We start from the raw sequence: 18424 nt of genomic DNA on the forward strand, positions 1-18424 counted from the left end.
AGTGAGAAGACAGAGATATTTTCCAAACATAGGTTTAACACAGGATTCAAAAACAAAATAAATTCTGATATTTCAAAGAAAAGATAGGTGAAACAATTTTAAGAACAGATAAAATATTCAAGAAAGTACCTTACAAAAGGGAATAATGAAATACCAAATAAACATAAGAAAATGTGTTCAACTAAAAGTACTAAAAGTACAATGAGTTAAACTTATACATTCATCAGATGAGATGTATTTGTAAATGTTTCTATATCCATATGTAGGAAAAAATGTGTCATCACAGAATTTCCATGTACTGCTGCTAGAAATATACAAATTGGCCCAACTCTTTGGAAAACTTTTGGTCATACCTACTAAAGGTGAAAATATGTGAACAGTTCATGATCCAGCATTTCCATTATTACAGCAAACTGAAATAGATGAATATGTGTATCAAGAAACACCAAGGGCTTTTATTGGCTCTCTGAGTAGCACCATGGCAGTTGGCAAGAATAAGTGCCTTACAAAAGGCAGCCAAAAGGGAGCCAAGGATAAAGTGATTGGTCCATTTTCTAAAAAAGATTGGTTTGACGTGAAAGCACCTGCCATGTTCAACATAAGAAATATTGGGAAGACACTAGTTACCAGGACTCAAGCAACCAAAATTGCATCTGACAACCTTAAGGGCCATGTATTTGAAGTGAGCCTTGCAGATCTGCAGAATGATAAAGTCGCCGAATATAGGAAATTCAAGATAATTATTGAGGATGTTCAGGGCAAAAACTGCCTAACTTTTATGGCATGGATCTCACCTGTGAAAAAATGTGTTCCATGGTCAAAAAATGGCAGACCATGATTGAAGTTCATGCTGATGTCAAGACTACTGATGGTTATTTGCTTTGTCTCTTCTGTGTTTCTGTGTTGGGTTTACTAAAAAGATGCAACAATTAGATACGGAAGACCTCTTATGCTAAGCATCAGCAAGTCCACCAAATCTGGAGAAAGATGATGAAAATCAAGACCCGGAGGTGCAGACAAATGATTTGAAAGATGTGGTCAATAAACTGATTCCAGACAGCACAGGAAAAGACATAGAAAAGGCTTGCCAATCCATCTACCGTCTCTATGTCTTTGTCAGAAAAGTAAAAATGCTGAAGAAGCCCAAGTTTGAATTGGGAAAGCTCATGGAGCTTCATGGTAAAGATAGTAGCTCTGGAAAAGCTACTGGGGATGAGATGAGTGCCAAAGTTGAACAAGCTGATGGGTATGAACTACCAGTCTAAGAATCTGTTTAAAGTTCAGACTTTTAATACTGACAAATAAAAAGTCCTATTTGTGACAGTTTAAAAAAAAAAGAAAGAAAAAGAAACAGTGAGTGTTTATAGGTATGTACTCATAATAGTCCAAAAAAAAAAAGAAAGAAAAGAAAACAACTCAAAAATCATTCAGGAGTAGAAAGGATTATCATTGTTCTGTGGTTAGATAATATTATGCTACTCCCCAATGAAAAATAACTAATACTACCTTTTATGAAAATCTAATACTATCTTTTATAATACAGATGGATACCATAAAAATAATCAAAAGCAGCTAGATCACAAAATAGCATAACATGAATATTTCCATTTATATTAAATTAAAAAAAAATCAGATGCAACGAATGTATAATAGGAATTAGAATAGTTACCTGGATAGTGGCTGGGGAGGACAAGATACAGACCTTGGAGTAGTTGCTTATTTATATTTTTCTTTGGGTAGTGGCTACATAGATGTGTTTACTTTTAAAATTTATCAAAAATATACATGTAACTTACACACTGCATAGTATGTTTGCTTTACTAATGTGCACTTAAAAGCAAGTTGAGTAATTTTTGTTTTCTTAAGTTTAGAAAGTAAAAATTGTTTCTTAGTGGCAGAGTTGTTTCATTTTCAGTGATTTTAAAGAGGAGTAAATAAGTTGGCGTGACCTTGTAAATTGTATCTCTGATGCAAGAGATCCTTAAAATACTCTGTTTAAATGAAGTACTGTAGCTTTTAAAATGGAAGCAGACAGGGTCATAATCAGATTATTTTCTACAGGTACATATCCTATAATATAAGAATAACTAACAACAGATATCTGATTCCAATTTGGACTCTTATTTCCTGTGCTATAGCCTAGAGGTTGTTTCATACAAATAAAATAAGATTTTATATAAATGAAAATATACTGTATTATATAATATTTCCACATAACTATTAAGTAAAATTTGAAAAAAAATTCTTTGGAATACGCATAAAAAAAAAAAAAACAGTGATTAATCCTAACAGGTTATTTTTTTCAACCTGTGTGTTTTTGCATGTATGTGATAGAACCTTATTGACTCTATCTTCCAATTGATTAGTCTTTTATTTGTCATGCTACTTTTAATCTTACAGAAAAATGTTTTAATTATGCTGTGTGGATTGAGCTCAGTAAATTAGGATATGGACCTTAAAACTCTCTTAATTTTTTGTAAAAATATCTCATATCTAACTAGCAATATGACCCCCGATTTTATGATATTTTAAATATTTATCTCTTTTAGGTGAAAGAATAAAAAAGAGAGGGAAAAACGAAAACACTGGACTTTGTGGCTTTATTTTTCAATGCCATGTTAAAATATTATAACTCACTTTTACAGGTAGTCAGATACTGAATTTACGTAGCTATATAAACTGAAAAAAAAACCCATATTTGGATATGGTTAATAATGTAGCCAATCTTATACAATGTTATAGGGGATATTTATGACAAAGTCTAACAATAGTTAAGTGAATGATTGTATATATTGCATCATTCACTTATTTAAGGGAAATAAAAGATAGTTAGAACAATTCCTAATTTTACACCAGAGACTCTTAAATAACGTTAAAATTAACACAATATATTTTTTGTACTGAGACGCCAATTTAAATTATGTGAATAAAAATAGAGAAGAAAGAACTTCTCCATTTAAAGCAAGGAAAGGTAAAGGTGAAATAATTGGCAGATGCTGCAATTATGCAATCACGATAGGTAAGCTCTGGGAAAACACGGTAGGACTTAAAAACACAGTAGAAGTAGCCTCGGTGGTGATCAGTGGAGTACTAAACCACAGTGATGGAAGCCATATGGTCTATATGATATAGAGTCCAACCCCCATCCTGGCTGCCCTGAAATACACTGGGCATACACATACACGCAAGATCCTGATGACCTAGACAGTTGGGGAATGGAGACCATGGTGTAAAAACTCTACTGATGGTGTTTCTTTGTCTATCATCTCTCCTTGTCCCTCATGTTTATAATATAAATCAACTTGGAGGAAAAACAAAACCAATAAAAGCACTTATTCAATATGGAAATTGGTATCTTCACTTTCCTTAACCCATAGCCTAAGAGAAAAAACAGCAATGAGACCATATTTCATTTAAACAAGAAGGCAAAGATGAGAGACAACAAGTATAGGGGCCAGCAGATGGCTCAGTGGTCATGTTGTTGGACTCCCACATTATCAACCATGATTCAAGTCCCCACACCCATGGCTCCAAAATCAAACATCAAGTATTATTTCCTTTTTATAAATGATTGATAGAGAAGTAAAAAAACTGTTTTTTGGTGGAGGGAAGCTTAAAATTAACAAAGGGTGTAAATATTTACACTTGTTAGATTAGAAAGACAATACCGAGGATGACTGAAAACACAAAATGGTAATACATTTTATAATTTTTCACCATTATGTGGAATGTTGATAGGAATAAATATATAGCATAGGTTGTACATAATAGCACTAAATAAGTACCAAGCAATTTAAATTTACTTTAATAGCTTCAGAAAACCTATGAGATAAATACTACGATTATATAATTTTAGAGATGAGAATGTTAAATGATTTACATACATACATTTTCAACTAAGTATTTAGGAACCTATCATTTAAAATGAAGACATTCTGATTTTAGAAACTTAATTTTTACATACTGTGCCTTTACTATCTTCTATTAAAACATGCACCTTCAAAGTATATTAAATTGATTAAGAGATAAAGGACATACTCAAAGGATGGATGAGGATACAGATAAAATTATAGCAACAGAAATGTGAGAATTCTTGCACAGTGGCCTAAATTTTATCTAGCCAATGGGAATTAAAATGATATTCTATTAGTGAGATAAAGATGCTGGAATTGGGTGCTTTGATAATGTGGTGAATAATTGGAGCAGTTACTTATAGTAAGGAAAATAGTAGTATCAACTATTATCAACTAATTTCAACTGTTCCTGTGTATAAACCTCCACAGCTGAGGCTCCCTGAGGTTTATACCCTGGCACAACCAGATATACTAGGCCAAGACCTTACATGACGTCTGCTTTGTAGGGGTAGTGCAGGGTGAAACAGATTCTAGGACATTCCAGTCAGCCTTTCCCTATCTCAGGATGCTGCATTCCTAACACAGTCTACTATCATACTTCATAACTATCAATACAAGCAAGAGGAAGAAATATGGGTCTATCCAAGGTCCCAGGAGAGCTGTTTTATGAGTAGTTATTTAGTGATCCATTTTAAGATTATAAAACAGAGTTAGAGATGCAGAAAAACTTAAAAATGATTCATCAAGTCCTTTATAAATTTAAGTTCCAAAATTAAATTATGACTCTTTATATTTAGTATTATAAGATTTTTTTAATTTTTAGAATTTCTTATTGATATATAATTGTTGTACATCTCCAAAGCACACCTTCTAAGATTTTAAAAGTGCTTCTCTTTATACAAGAACAAGATTCAATCCTTGGTTTGCCATGTGGAATCCAGCCTCCTTATTCACTAGCCTATGGAGCTGGCCCTGTGGTGGTCTTTTGTTGTGTCATTTTGACTCTGCTACAGTATCCAGTTGTTCAAACACAAATCTGGGCATTGCTATGAAGATTTATTTTTTTATATTTAATTAAGCTTCATATCAGTTGACTTCAAATAAGGCAAATTGCCAGAATTATTTTCTTGTTAACAATGGGGCATTCTAGTAAAACCAGGTTTTCAGCCCACACTGAGGATAGGATCCACCATTCTATCCTGTTGTCATAATCTACAATACAGTATCCTTGTTTGCTCATAGTGTTTGAGGCTACTTTATTCAGGAAGGACAGCAAGTATTGTTTAGTATGTATATTGGACTCTAGAGAAGAAGCAACTAGGCCAAATGAGAGGGCAACTAAGGTTGCTCACTTTTATTATGATTATGATGTTTATGTGAACTCAATATCAGGATAACGAGGGAAAGTAAATGTTTTATGATATAATAAGTGGAAACAAAACAAAGGCCAGTGACTGAGCTCACACTCCATGTGGTTTGTTTCTATGAAGACATATTTCTCTGATGAGAAAGAATGATGCACTTTAGCCATTTCAAATGTCACAACTCAGGCTTAGGTAAGCTTCTCCTTTAGACACTGCTTCGGAACTGTAGCTAACCAGTTATGTCAAGTACACTTTAGGGCCCCTTAGAAATGAGTGATGATATTCTTCATAGTCATTATACATCTTTTTTTTTTTTTTCTTGAGAGGTTTTTCTATAGGGCACGTGCGCTCGCCAGAGAGACAGAGAGAGAGACAGAGAGATAGAGAACGAGAAATCACCCCCCAGGGGGGATGGCCACGCTGCAATCCCTTCTCCTCCATTCTCCTCTCGGGATCTTGGGCATGCACGCACACATGCCTGGCGTGAGTTTAAGTCACCGGGTCTGGGACTTGAACCGCAGTAAGCTACATGGGAGTCCAGTGACATAGCCATTACGCCAACTGCTGGTCCTGTCATTATACATCTTTGTGAGTAAATTATGATTTTTTTCAAAACATAGATGTACTATGTGGTAAGCAAATCAAAATATAAGCATATTTGTCATCTCTAATATTTATTATTATATTTTACTATGCTCATTCAAACTTTTTGAACTAAATTTTTGGTGAGTATATATTAAATTTCCACCAAGAAATTAAATCCTTTCATATTTTATGTCAAAATGTTCTCTATCCAAAACATGTTTATGCAATATTAATTTTATTAGTCTGCTGTGGGTACATAACATTCTACCAAAGATTGAATGGCTGAAAAAGAAAATTTTATTTTCACATATTCTGCAGACAAATAGCCAAGAATAACATGCTAGCAAGGTTTATATTTTTGTCAGATATCTCTTCCTGGCTTGAATATGGCTATCTTACTGATATCTTCACAAAACCTTTACTAGATGCACTCAAATACCTCACAGCTTTTATTTATAAAGACAGTTCTATTAGATTAGGACCCTATACTTATGACTACATTTTACTGTAATTATCTCCTTAATGACTTTAATGTCCAAATATAATTGCATTTGGTGTTAAGACTTCAACATATGGCTTTTGCTAGGACAAAATTCCTTCCATAATAGGTTTATTTCATTAGATTCTCTCTACTGTATTCTGAACAAAATTTGAAGAAAAGAGAAATCGGGCTATTCCATGTGTGGTGTGGTAGTTAAATTATCTGAATCCCACATGGTCAACTACCTGGTTCAAATTCCTCACCTGGCAGCTTCAAAAACGCAGTAGGCACATGTGCATGAGTGTTCAAAATTCAAAAAGGAGGGAAAGCTGGAGGAGATGTGTTGCAATCTGACCCTTCTCTGTGCCGAGTGCTTTCTAACTTTCCCTCTCTCTTTCTCTTGCAAGTGCATACACTCTCTGGCAAATTAAAAAGGAAAAAAAAAAAAAGGAGATAAATATTCTGTAGGTAAAAGAAATCTATTACTAATGTGTGAGGAATGAAAATACTATCTTCAATCTAAGTTTTGCATTTAAGAATCACATAATCATTCCCTGACATTAAAGTATGTGATAGAATGAGAAAACTTTAAGTCTATCAAGGCTTTCATCTAAAGCAACCAAGTTAATTTTTACAAGCATTTTAAGAGAAATCATTGAATTGTATTTAAAATAACATTTTAAATTATCTAAAAGCTATTTATGTAATTAAAATTTAAAAAAATAAACAAATATATATTTCTATTCAGGATTAAGTGAAGCTCATACAAACATATACCCTTTTGCTTAACGTTAGTGATCTACACTGTGGGAATTTCACACATGTAATTGGCCTAACCAGAAATAGAATGTGTTTTTCAAAGTTAGGTAATTGTGACAGCACAATATTGAAGAAGACTAATATGTAAGTTATATCGATATAGATTAATATTTAATTTACAGAAAATTGAAGAGATTAAAATGAAAATTTCAAAGTAGCCTTTTTTTGAGAAGTCATACAACCAATCTAAAGTGACAGATCCACACTATAATATTTCATATTCATTGAAGCAGAGATAAGTACAAATTTAATTACCCAACTGAAAATATTCAATTTCTGAGTTTTAAATAAAGACTTCATGGTGTATTTGCTTTATCTGCCTTCATAACTTTAAGATATATATTAAAGAAACACTGGAATGTCACAGTGCATTAATGGACATGTAATTAGAATTTACAAAGCAGTGGATGCCTGAGAAAATGGCTCTGTCTCCTTCTTGTGTCCCCAAAGCTAGATGCTTGTGTGTGTGTGTGTGTGTGTGTGTGTGTGTGTGTGTGTGTTCATGTGTAGTGGGACCAGAGGAGATATTAAAGAAACTCTGAATACATTTGGAAATCCCTGAGCACCACTGCTCCTTGACTATCATGATCCAGGAAAGGTAGTGGCATATGTTTCACTGCCTACATCAGAAAAAGAAATCAGCTTAAAAATATAATGAAATAATTGAGAGCAAAGCTACCTAGGTATTAAGTCAATAAGGATGAACAGCACTTGATCACTGTGATTAAAACATTGTAGTTGGTCAAACCCCTTACCTGTGGTTGCAGGTAAATAATGAATGCCCCAGATGCATTTCTAAAAAGAACACACAGTCTAGGATATTGTAATCTCATTTTCCTCCCCTTCTCCTACTCAATAACTTGTATCTACAGAGATAAAGGAGGAGTTTAAAAAATGGAAGGATAATCTTGAACTTAATGAGTTGAAACCTTGAATTAACTACATGAGAGAACTTGAAATGGTTTATTCTAAAACCAGAAAATAATCCATAAGCTGAGAGGTTATAATTTCCTGTGATTTAGCACAAGTTAGAACTGGCACCCTAAGTAACATGAGTTGCAGACAAAGAAACTTACATATTTGTATATCTGTTACAGAATTGGAATTATCAACATGCTACACAAACATATGTTTGATTCAAAACAGAAAAAGCATGACTGGCAGAATGATTCAAAATGTCTGAAATGTATTGTATGATGAGTTGGAATTGACCAGATGAAGACTGCCATGAAAACATCATTCCCAGCAATAGAATCCACTTTAAAAAAAAAAAAAGTCCAGCATTATTGAAGTTTCACGACAAATTGGAGCTGAAATAAGAAAAATGGGACAAGAGTGTGTTAGGCATGGTGAGAAGATGAAATCTCCAAGGTAGGTAGGATGTAGAACGTGCTAGATTTGAAATATTTTGTTTCTATTCTAAGAGATTTGGACATTTGAAAGAAATGTGTGCAAGTGTAATGAATAGGTTTTAGAAATAAATTTCTGAATACAATGTGGAAGAGTCTAGAGAAGGACAGGGATAGCTTTATCTTTCAAAGTGTACCTGAAATAAAAGCATAATTTTGATTAAGAAAATCCATTGGCAATAGGGAGTAGATTACACTAAAATAACTAATATTTAAGATGTAAAAACAATAGTTTTGTTCAAAATTAGCATTGTAAATGAGAAATAATCTGTCAAAACTTTTGTATTTCCATTTTGCACAATCTAATAGATACTAGAAACTTATTAAAAATAATATTTTTAAGGCCAGCAAGTTGTGTAGTGGCTAAGGCACTGGAAACCCATATGACTAAGTAGTAGACCCAGTGCCTCAAAACACATACCAGGTATGTGTGCATGCATGTCCAAAATCCTAGGAGGAGAATGGAGTAGAAGGAATTTTGGCATGGCTCATAATAATAATAACGATGGTAATATTTTTAAATATATGTTCATTATTGGGAACAGCAGTTGGCATAATGGCTATGTCGTTGGACTCCCATGTAAGTGACCACAGTTCGAGTCCTGGGTTCCACAGCTTTAACTGAAGGCAGGTGCGTGTGCATGCATGCCCAATATCCCAGGAAGAGAATGAAGGAGAAGGGATTATGGCATGGCCATGCCCCCTGGGGGGGTGATTTCTTGCTTTCTATCTCTCTGTCTCTGGTGACCACACGCCCCCTATAGCAAAATCCTCTCAAAAAAAAAAATGTTCATTATTTTAAATTTAAAAGAACGCATGTCAAAATGTTTCACATAGTAAACTGGTTAATTTTATTTTACTTATTAGGGAACATATAAGAAGTTACAATAGGTTCAAATGAGCAAAGCCATTTGAAGCACACCCATTAAAGGTTGTGCAGCAAAACATGTCTTTCTGTGAGGCTAAACCCACATGGGAAGATTCCAAGTTTGTGACCAGAGACCTCCCTGAGTATACTGGGCACATGTTTGTCCATGAATCAGGGCTGACTGAGGCTAGGCTAGGTTTGCAGTGTTGAGACCCCGTTGGAGTTCTCTCTGTCTCTCAATCATAAATAAGTAATAAATATTCTGGAGGTAAAATAAATCTATTACTGGCACAAGCAAATGGCATAACGGTTATGTCACTGGACTCCCATGTAGTCAACTATGGTTGGAGGCCAGGACCCAGCAGCCTAAAACTCATGCCAGGTGTGTGTGCATGTACGCCCAAAATCCCAAGAGAAGAATGAAGGAGAAGAGATTGCAAGAGATAGCCATCTCCCCTAGGGGATGATTTCTTGCTTTTTGCCTCTCTGTCTCTCTAGCAAGCACATCCTCCCTATAGCAAAAATCTCTGTAGAAAATTTTAAAAATCTATGACTAGTGTTCCATGAGTAAAAATTCCAGCCCAAGGTGCTGGAATCTATGTTTTGCATTTAATAATTATGTAATCATAAGTAAATAAGGAAATGTTTATTTAAAGCACAGGAAATATATAGGCAATCAGAAATAATAAAGTAGGTTTGTTCCATACAGTTAAAAGTGGCTTCTTTTACAGTGGGGATGAACATTAATTTAATCTCTACTGAATTTATTTGTAATTCTCTGGAGAAAAGTATTGTGGATTGTTGTTAGTCATCTACTGCTCAGAGAGTTATCAGTAGCTCATACACAATGAAATGTAATATGATCCTTGCCATAGAATCCCCAGAATCCTCAAAGATTATGCTAGATAATATAAAAGTGTCACTGAAGATATCCAGCCATCATTTTGATCCATTTTAAAATCTTTTGCAAAAATCAAGAATAACTGTGAGGAGTAGACATTGATCAACGTTTCAAAATCCACGTGGTGATTTGGAGGTGATCTTCAGGTGTTACGGTAAAGATATGAAATAGTGAATTGGATATATGGGTCTGAAAATCATGAAACGAGTTTTACATAGAGGAGATCATTGCATGAGGTGACCTCTGAGTTGGAAAAATAGTACTATTTAATAACATTGTACAAAAGCCTGCAAGCCAAAGCACAGCGTGATGAGCTGGGGCAATATCAGCCATTTAGGAGATCCACCCAGTATTATTGATCAACTTGCTGAGGCTATGTATTATCTATATATTAGGGAGGTTAGGGTAGAGAAAACAACAGAAACAAATGGATATTCAAGCACTAGAGAAGCGTATATCTCACTTACACTGTATCATAAAATGTAGGGTCTTTATTAGTGAGTGATCTCCTTTGTGTGATTACTTAGGGATCTTGTTTCCCTGGTATCTTAGATACATTATCATCAGTATCTTTTATCTGTGTCTATATCCGGGCAGCAGACAGTGGTGGGTAAAAAGAATAGCATGAAGAAACCCCACTTTCTCCATAAAATCATTGACACATAAAGGACACACGAAATGTCATAATTGGTAAACTGAAATGTCATTCACTAGAACTTTATTTGTTGACACCTAAGTTCTAAGAGACTGGGGAATACAGTGTAGTTGTGTGTCCAAGAAGAAGCAAAGAACACAAATTTTAGTAAATTGTGACAAATCTCTGTCACTAAAATATTATGAATTTAGAGATAACATTATCATGAAAGCTTATTTAAAGAGTGAAAGCCACATAAAATGAGTAGATTAAGGAATAAGTGTAAGAAAAGACAATCAGGAAGTGTAGACTACACTTTCAACAAACTGTCAATGGAAACAGAATATTCCTCGTTGATAGGTGAAATGTTAATATTTTCCATTTTCCTAAGCACTGCCAGGAACCCTATCATTCTTATGATTGTTATACTTTAAGATACACTGACTGAGAATGTGTTCATGTTCTAAAACCAGTCAAAGAAATATTGAAAATATAAAAAAAGAACAAAAGATTGATATTTTAAAATGTTTGAGAGGTAAGAGTATGGAGAACACATGAATACAGAAACATTTCATCCATTTAAAAGTGTAAGTCCCTGGGAACCAGCAGTTAGCATAATGGCTATGTCGCTCGACTCCCATGTAGTCGACCGTGGTTCGTGTCCCGGGTCTGGTGGCTTAAAACTCACACAGGGCACATGTGTGCGTGCCCAAGATCCCGAGAGGAGAATGGAAGAGAAGGGATTGTGGCGTGACCATCTGCCCTGGGAGGTGATTTCTCGCTTGCTGTCTCTGTCTCTCTCTGTCTGTCTGGTGAGCACACGTGCCCTATAGCAAAAAAAAAAAAACCTCTCCAAAAAAAAAAAAAAAAGTAAGTCCCCTGTACAGTTTGAGGGAGAAAGAACTACTTTGTTATTAATCTGTGTTATACTCTCAAAAACCATAAAAACAGTTTTTCAAAGGAAGGAGATACTGTTGGTAGTAGACATTTAGCTATAATCAGCAAGCTTTTATTTATTTTTTTTTAAGAGAGGGATTTTTACTATAGGGAACATGTGCTCACTGGAAACACAGAAATAGAAAGCAAGAAATCACACCCTGGGGGGATGGCCACACTGACTGCAATCCATTTTCCTCCAATCTCCTCTGGGATTTTGGGCCCACACACATGCACACTCATTGTGAATTTTAAGCCTAGTCTGGGACTCAAACCGTGGTAGACTATATGGGAGTCCAGTGACGTAACTATTATGTGATCTGCTGGTCCTACAAGTTTAATTTTATCTGTTAATTATGGAGTAAAATCATCCAAAAGTTGTGTGATAGGAAATGGATGGCACCAAGGATGACAACAAGTCAAAAGACTAAAGAAAGAAGGAACAGAGAGTTTGAAATTCATTTCTGGGAAATTGTGGTTGAATGACTAGAAAACTCAGTTCGGGGGAGCACACGGTCCCTATAGCAAAAAAAAAAAAACCTCTCCAAAAAAAAAAAAAAAGTGTAAGTCCCCTGTACAGTTTGAGGGAGAAAGAACTACTTTGTTATTAATCTGTGTTATACTCTCAAAAACCATAAAAACAGTTTTTCAAAGGAAGGAGATACTGTTGGTAGTAGACATTTAGCTATAATCAGCAAGCTTTTATTTATTTTTTTTTAAGAGAGGGATTTTTACTATAGGGAACATGTGCTCACTGGAAACACAGAAATAGAAAGCAAGAAATCACACCCTGGGGGGATGGCCACACTGACTGCAATCCATTTTCCTCCAATCTCCTCTGGGATTTTGGGCCCACACACATGCACACTCATTGTGAATTTTAAGCCTAGTCTGGGACTCAAACCGTGGTAGACTATATGGGAGTCCAGTGACGTAACTATTATGTGATCTGCTGGTCCTACAAGTTTAATTTTATCTGTTAATTATGGAGTAAAATCATCCAAAAGTTGTGTGATAGGAAATGGATGGCACCAAGGATGACAACAAGTCAAAAGACTAAAGAAAGAAGGAACAGAGAGTTTGAAATTCATTTCTGGGAAATTGTGGTTGAATGACTAGAAAACTCATAAAGTACTTTTGTGTGAGTGCATAGCTCTTCTATTTGATTTTATATAAAGATCACATGTTCTGTCCTAAGACTTTCTTCCCAAACAGGAAACAGGTACAAAGGAAGTGATTGCTAAACCAGGAATAGGATTACCACCTTAAGGTGAGGAAATAGTAGAGGTGCAAAAGGAATTCAACTGTTACTGAAAGTACAGGCTAAAAACTAATAGGGATAGAGCTTGTGAAGAGAGGGTTCACCAGACCAGCCAGTGGCATGGTGGTTAAGGCAGCTGGATCTCACATGGCCAACTGCACCTGTTCAGGTCTCAGACAAGGCATCTTGAAAAATATATGGTGCACATGTAATGGAGAAGGAATTGCATTGTGTCCATCTCTTGAGGGGGTGTTTTCTCACTTTTTCTCTCTTGCTCTTTCTGTCTCTCCAGTGAGTACATATTGCTTATAGCAAAATTTTTAAAAAGAGAAGGTCCATTACTTGGTTAGTGCTAGTCAGACATGCCAAAAAAGCAAAAGTCAAATAACATTTACTCATAGCCATAAGGAGAGTAGTTGAACAAGTAATCTACAATGAAGAAAAGTAGTCAAGGAATAAAATACTTAAATTATTGGATTTTTTAATGGTGCAGTTATGAACATTGGATCCCATCGTTTATCAGGAGTGAGAGGGAAGCAATGAAAAGATAGAGTTGGTCAGCAACTGAAAGTTCTGGATCATAATAGTTTCAACATTGTAACACTGAAATCAGTTTTAGTGATGACAAAAACAAACTGGTGAAGAAAACTGAACTGAGTTCTAAAATTTTTTTGGGAAGTTTTTGGTATAGGGCTCATGCGCTTGCTAGAAAGACAGAGACAGAAATAAAACAAGAAATCACCCTATGGGGGGAGGATGGCCACGCCCCAATCTCTTCTCTTCCATTCTCCTCTCAGTATTTTGAATTGAGTTCTACATTTTTAAATAATTTCTGAGAGGTCACCTGACAAAAATTATTAAGAAGAGAGAAAAAATTATACATAAATGCCATGAATCTCAAAGTCAGTGCTATGGGTGTGTTTGCTGGAATTATGTATAGGAGTGTAATGGGAAATTTTTTCAAAAGGTATAGAGGACAATAAGGACAAAGACTTAATCTCTCTTCACCCAAAATTAAAAAAGAGTCCAAACTCTTTTCTTATATCTTAGTGGAATGGAAAGGACACTTTAGAGTAGGTCCAGATTTAAAATTCAGTAAGAACCATGTGGAGAGGCCAGCAGGTGGTGTGGTGATGAACTCACTGGATTTCCATGTGGCCAGCTGCTGATTGCATTCTGGACCCATGGGCCTCAAAAATCACTCTGGGCACACGTGTATGCATACCCAGAATTCTGAAAGGAAACTGGAGGAGTAGGGATTGTGGCATGGCCATCCCCCCAGGGGGTGATTTATTGCTTTCTGTCTCTCTGTCTCTGTCTCCAGTGACACATGTTCTATAGAAAAACCTTCAAAATAAATAAAGACATACATACATGTGTAAGAAGAGATACGTGGAAATGGTGAGACTACAACGAGTTTGTGAAATTTGGAATAATAGTTGCACACGACACGCTGTACTGTAAGAGGTGAGCAATGTTAATAGTGTTGCACATTACATCTTATTACATCCGTATTACCTAATCCTCTCAAGGGAATTACACTGGCATTCAGTTTCGAGTCTGATTAACTCATGAATATGTACACTAATGATTTCTTTGGACCACGTATTCTGTACCAAGAAGTTAGAGAGCAAAAATTATTTTTCTTTTAAAGTATTCATTCTCATCCACTTGGTTCCATGACAATACACATCTTGTTATCCAGTATATATTAATAATGAGGAGTTTTAATCATGTATATGATTCTCAAAGGAATACAAGTTCAGAAACACATGCACTACCAATGTTCAGGAAATTTGAGCAGGATATTAGCGTACTGCACAAAAACCGAATTGGACAAAATTTTATCTCTGTTGATTCAAAGGAACCATGAAACCTCTAAGGGTCAAAATCTTTACCATTTCTCAGCACTGAATTGATGAAGCATACACATACCATCTGTCGGTGTTTGTCATCAATATTTTGTTGAATGTTTAGTATATTAAGAAAATACTAATTGATTCCACTACTCTGAGCAAGGAAACATTCCCTTATACACTATAGTGGTTAGAAATACTGCCTGGAGAAAAGAATCTGCATTACATTTCCAAATAATTCATGAAAATATTACAGGGTAATCATCCTAACACAGATTCATATTCTCATGGATGATTATCTGGGTCTATTTTAAATAAAAAGTAAAAAAAAAAAAAGTACTGAATATTTCATTTAGTAAAATGGATTCATAATGTTTCACAAGAAATTATCTTCTAATTTTATTTAAATTTTCTGGATATGGAAACACTGATGGCTCTTTGGTTGATGAGGCCTTATTTGTTTAGAAATGAGCAATGGCACCCCCACAGGGTCACAGAGAAGCTTTTATCTGTAACAGCCTTTAGGCCACAGTTTGCAATCAGTGAATATTTATATTAGTAGCAATTGCACCAGACAGTAATTATCTTATCACAGAGGAAAAGGTTAAAAAGAAGCTTCTCCATTGGACACCCACTGTGTGGATAATTAAGTATCTCCATGGCTTCTTTCATTACTGCATTCAATAATAGTTAAATACTAGGGAATCTAGCTATAATCAGACATGATTTGATGCGACATGGAGACAGACAGGAACAAACAATTTTTGTCTCTAGTTTTACTTGCTAAATTCTTTAATTTGATAGACAATGCTAACCATTTTTATAATAACTTCTCGTTAAACACCATTGTCTAATGAACAAAGTTATTAAGTAGAAGCATTTAATTGCATCTTGTGACATTCTAGAAAATATATTAGGATACCTAAAGCGATTTTTTTTCCTTTTAAAAAGTATATTGAACCTTATTTGTGAGTATAATGCTTAAAGCCAATTTACTTCTGACATACTTAGGTGAAATTTAGAATATCATTTTGTCACATTGAGGTAATAATCTCCCCTGTATTAATGCATCCCTTGAAATCAATGAAGGTCTTTCAAATGAGGTCGCACACATTCTTTCTTTCAGGTTATTAAAAGAAAATATAGTTTTAAAAATATTAAAGTTATTAAATGTCATCAGAGAAGCATTGAAAAATAATGCACTTAATTGAACGAAAATTAAATTGGGAAATTTAAAAGAAGTGCCAATAGTATTTTTATGCTATAAATACAAAATTTTGGTTCGATTCTAGTTTTGCAAAAGGTATTACATTCTAATATAATTTATATCGATCCCTTTGTTTGTTCTTTTCTTCCTTGCACTCTCACTTTAAAACTCAGGTTTATACAATTTAAGAGCATGATATAGGCATAGATAACACGTTCCTGTGCATTTATTTATTTATTTATGCAGCAAGACATTGAACATTCAAGCATTCTTTTGTTTTATTTATTTATTTTTTTGAGAGGTTTCTGCTATAGGGTGCGTGCACTCGCCAGAAAGACAGAGACAGAGAGATAGAAAGTGAGAAATCACCTCCCGGGGGGGATGACCATGCCGCAGTCCCTTCTCCTCCATTCTCCTCTTGGGATCTTGGGCACACACGCACACACACACAGCATACGTTTAAGCTGCCAGGTCTGGGACTCGAATTGTGATTGACTACGTGGGAGTCCAGTGACACAGCCATTACGCCAACTGCTGGTCCCCATTCAGGCACTCTTCTAAGAATAAAGTATGCATTGAAAATAAACAAAGGGATACAATTGTTTTACTGAGAACAATCAGGGCACAACATCAATGGCTGGAAGAACTAATGTATTCATTATGTCATATAATTTAGCATACTCAATACTGGTATTCAAGAACATATAATTATTTAAACTATAATATTGCATTTTACAGTGCAAAAGTTCCCCAGATTAGCAGATTGGGCTTCTGTTCCTATTCATAAGCAATTGATCACCAAAATGTCGCCACTCACTGCTACTCCTACTGCAGTGACCAGTACAGATCCAAATCTCTGTGGTCTCTGGTAGTGTATGAAGTGAGGCCAAAAAACAAAATAACTGAGAACCAAGATAACTGAGAGTAAGCAGCTAGTGTGATAAGAAGAAAGCTAGGGACTGAGGGTTTCAGAGAAGATTTAACAGGAAAATATGTCAAAGACAAAATGTGAATTAGGTAAAATACTGATGATAATTTTAATTAGATGAGGACAAAGAAATGGCAAGTTGAGTGTAGCATATGAAATCTGATGCTAACCTTGACAAGAACAATTTTAGAAAAAAAAAAAAAAATCAGGGTTTGAATTCCCAACTGTAGTTGAAATGAAGACCCAGAGTCAATATTTCTTTTAAGAAGTTTTGATGAGATAAGAAACTGTGAAATAGGGGATAGCTGAAAATAAATATAGTGTTTTATTTTTTAGATTGGAAAATAGTTGTGTGGCATTTTTAATACAAAATTTAAAAATACAGTTCACAAGGATTTAGTAATTGAATGGGAGAAAATGCCCATGTTTATTTTTATTAACTTCTAATAAAATTTAACTTTAAAAAATTACTAATGCAGAAAAACATTTCAAGTTATTTCATTGTATCTGCCATATTATCTGCAATAGAAATCAGTCTATTTTTTGTTTTGAGACAGTTTCACCTCTGTCAGAATTTTACCTCAACCTCCCAAGTAGCTTGGATTATGGTTAAACATGTGACCTTAGCTTACAAAGCAGCAGTATCTTTTTTTTTTCTTATTGTATTTATAATATTTATTTGTTTATTAATTGGCAGAGGTTTTTGTCTTAGGGTACTTGTCCTCAGGGGGCGAGGGTAGGGGACAGAGAGAGACATTGAGAGGGAAAGTGAGAAATCAGCTCACAGGGTGATGGCCCCACCACAACCCCTTCTCTTTCATTCTTCTCCTGGGCTCTTGGGAATGCATGCACATGCATCTGGCATGAGGTTTAACTCACAGGCTCCAGGACTGAAACCATGGTCGCCATGTGGGAGTCCAGTGACATAACCACTAAGTCATCTGCTGGCCCCTGATTTTTAAAATTTTATTCGTTCTTATTCACATTTAATTGTTGTACATCTCTAAAACACACAATAAAGTATGCATACTGTACAGGACAATCAAATCAAAGATATTATCACCTACATCATTTTCAAGGGAGAACTTTGCATTATGTTTACTAAGGATCTCTTCCCTGATACCCTCCTAAACACCCTCTACTATCCACTCCCTCCCCTGTCATTCTGGTATCTACACAAATCAACAACGTCTTACTAGTTTGTGGCACTGTCTCTGAGCACACAGTCATTTTTAAATAATGGTATAGTTATTCCAAAAATTATTAAATATTATTTTTCTCACAATACTTCAAAATTACAGTTAATGATTCTTGCTGCCAA

Source organism: Tupaia chinensis, unplaced genomic scaffold (assembly GCF_000334495.1).
Source record: "Tupaia chinensis unplaced genomic scaffold, TupChi_1.0 Scaffold000658_1, whole genome shotgun sequence".
Taxonomy (NCBI): Eukaryota; Metazoa; Chordata; class Mammalia; order Scandentia; family Tupaiidae; genus Tupaia; species Tupaia belangeri.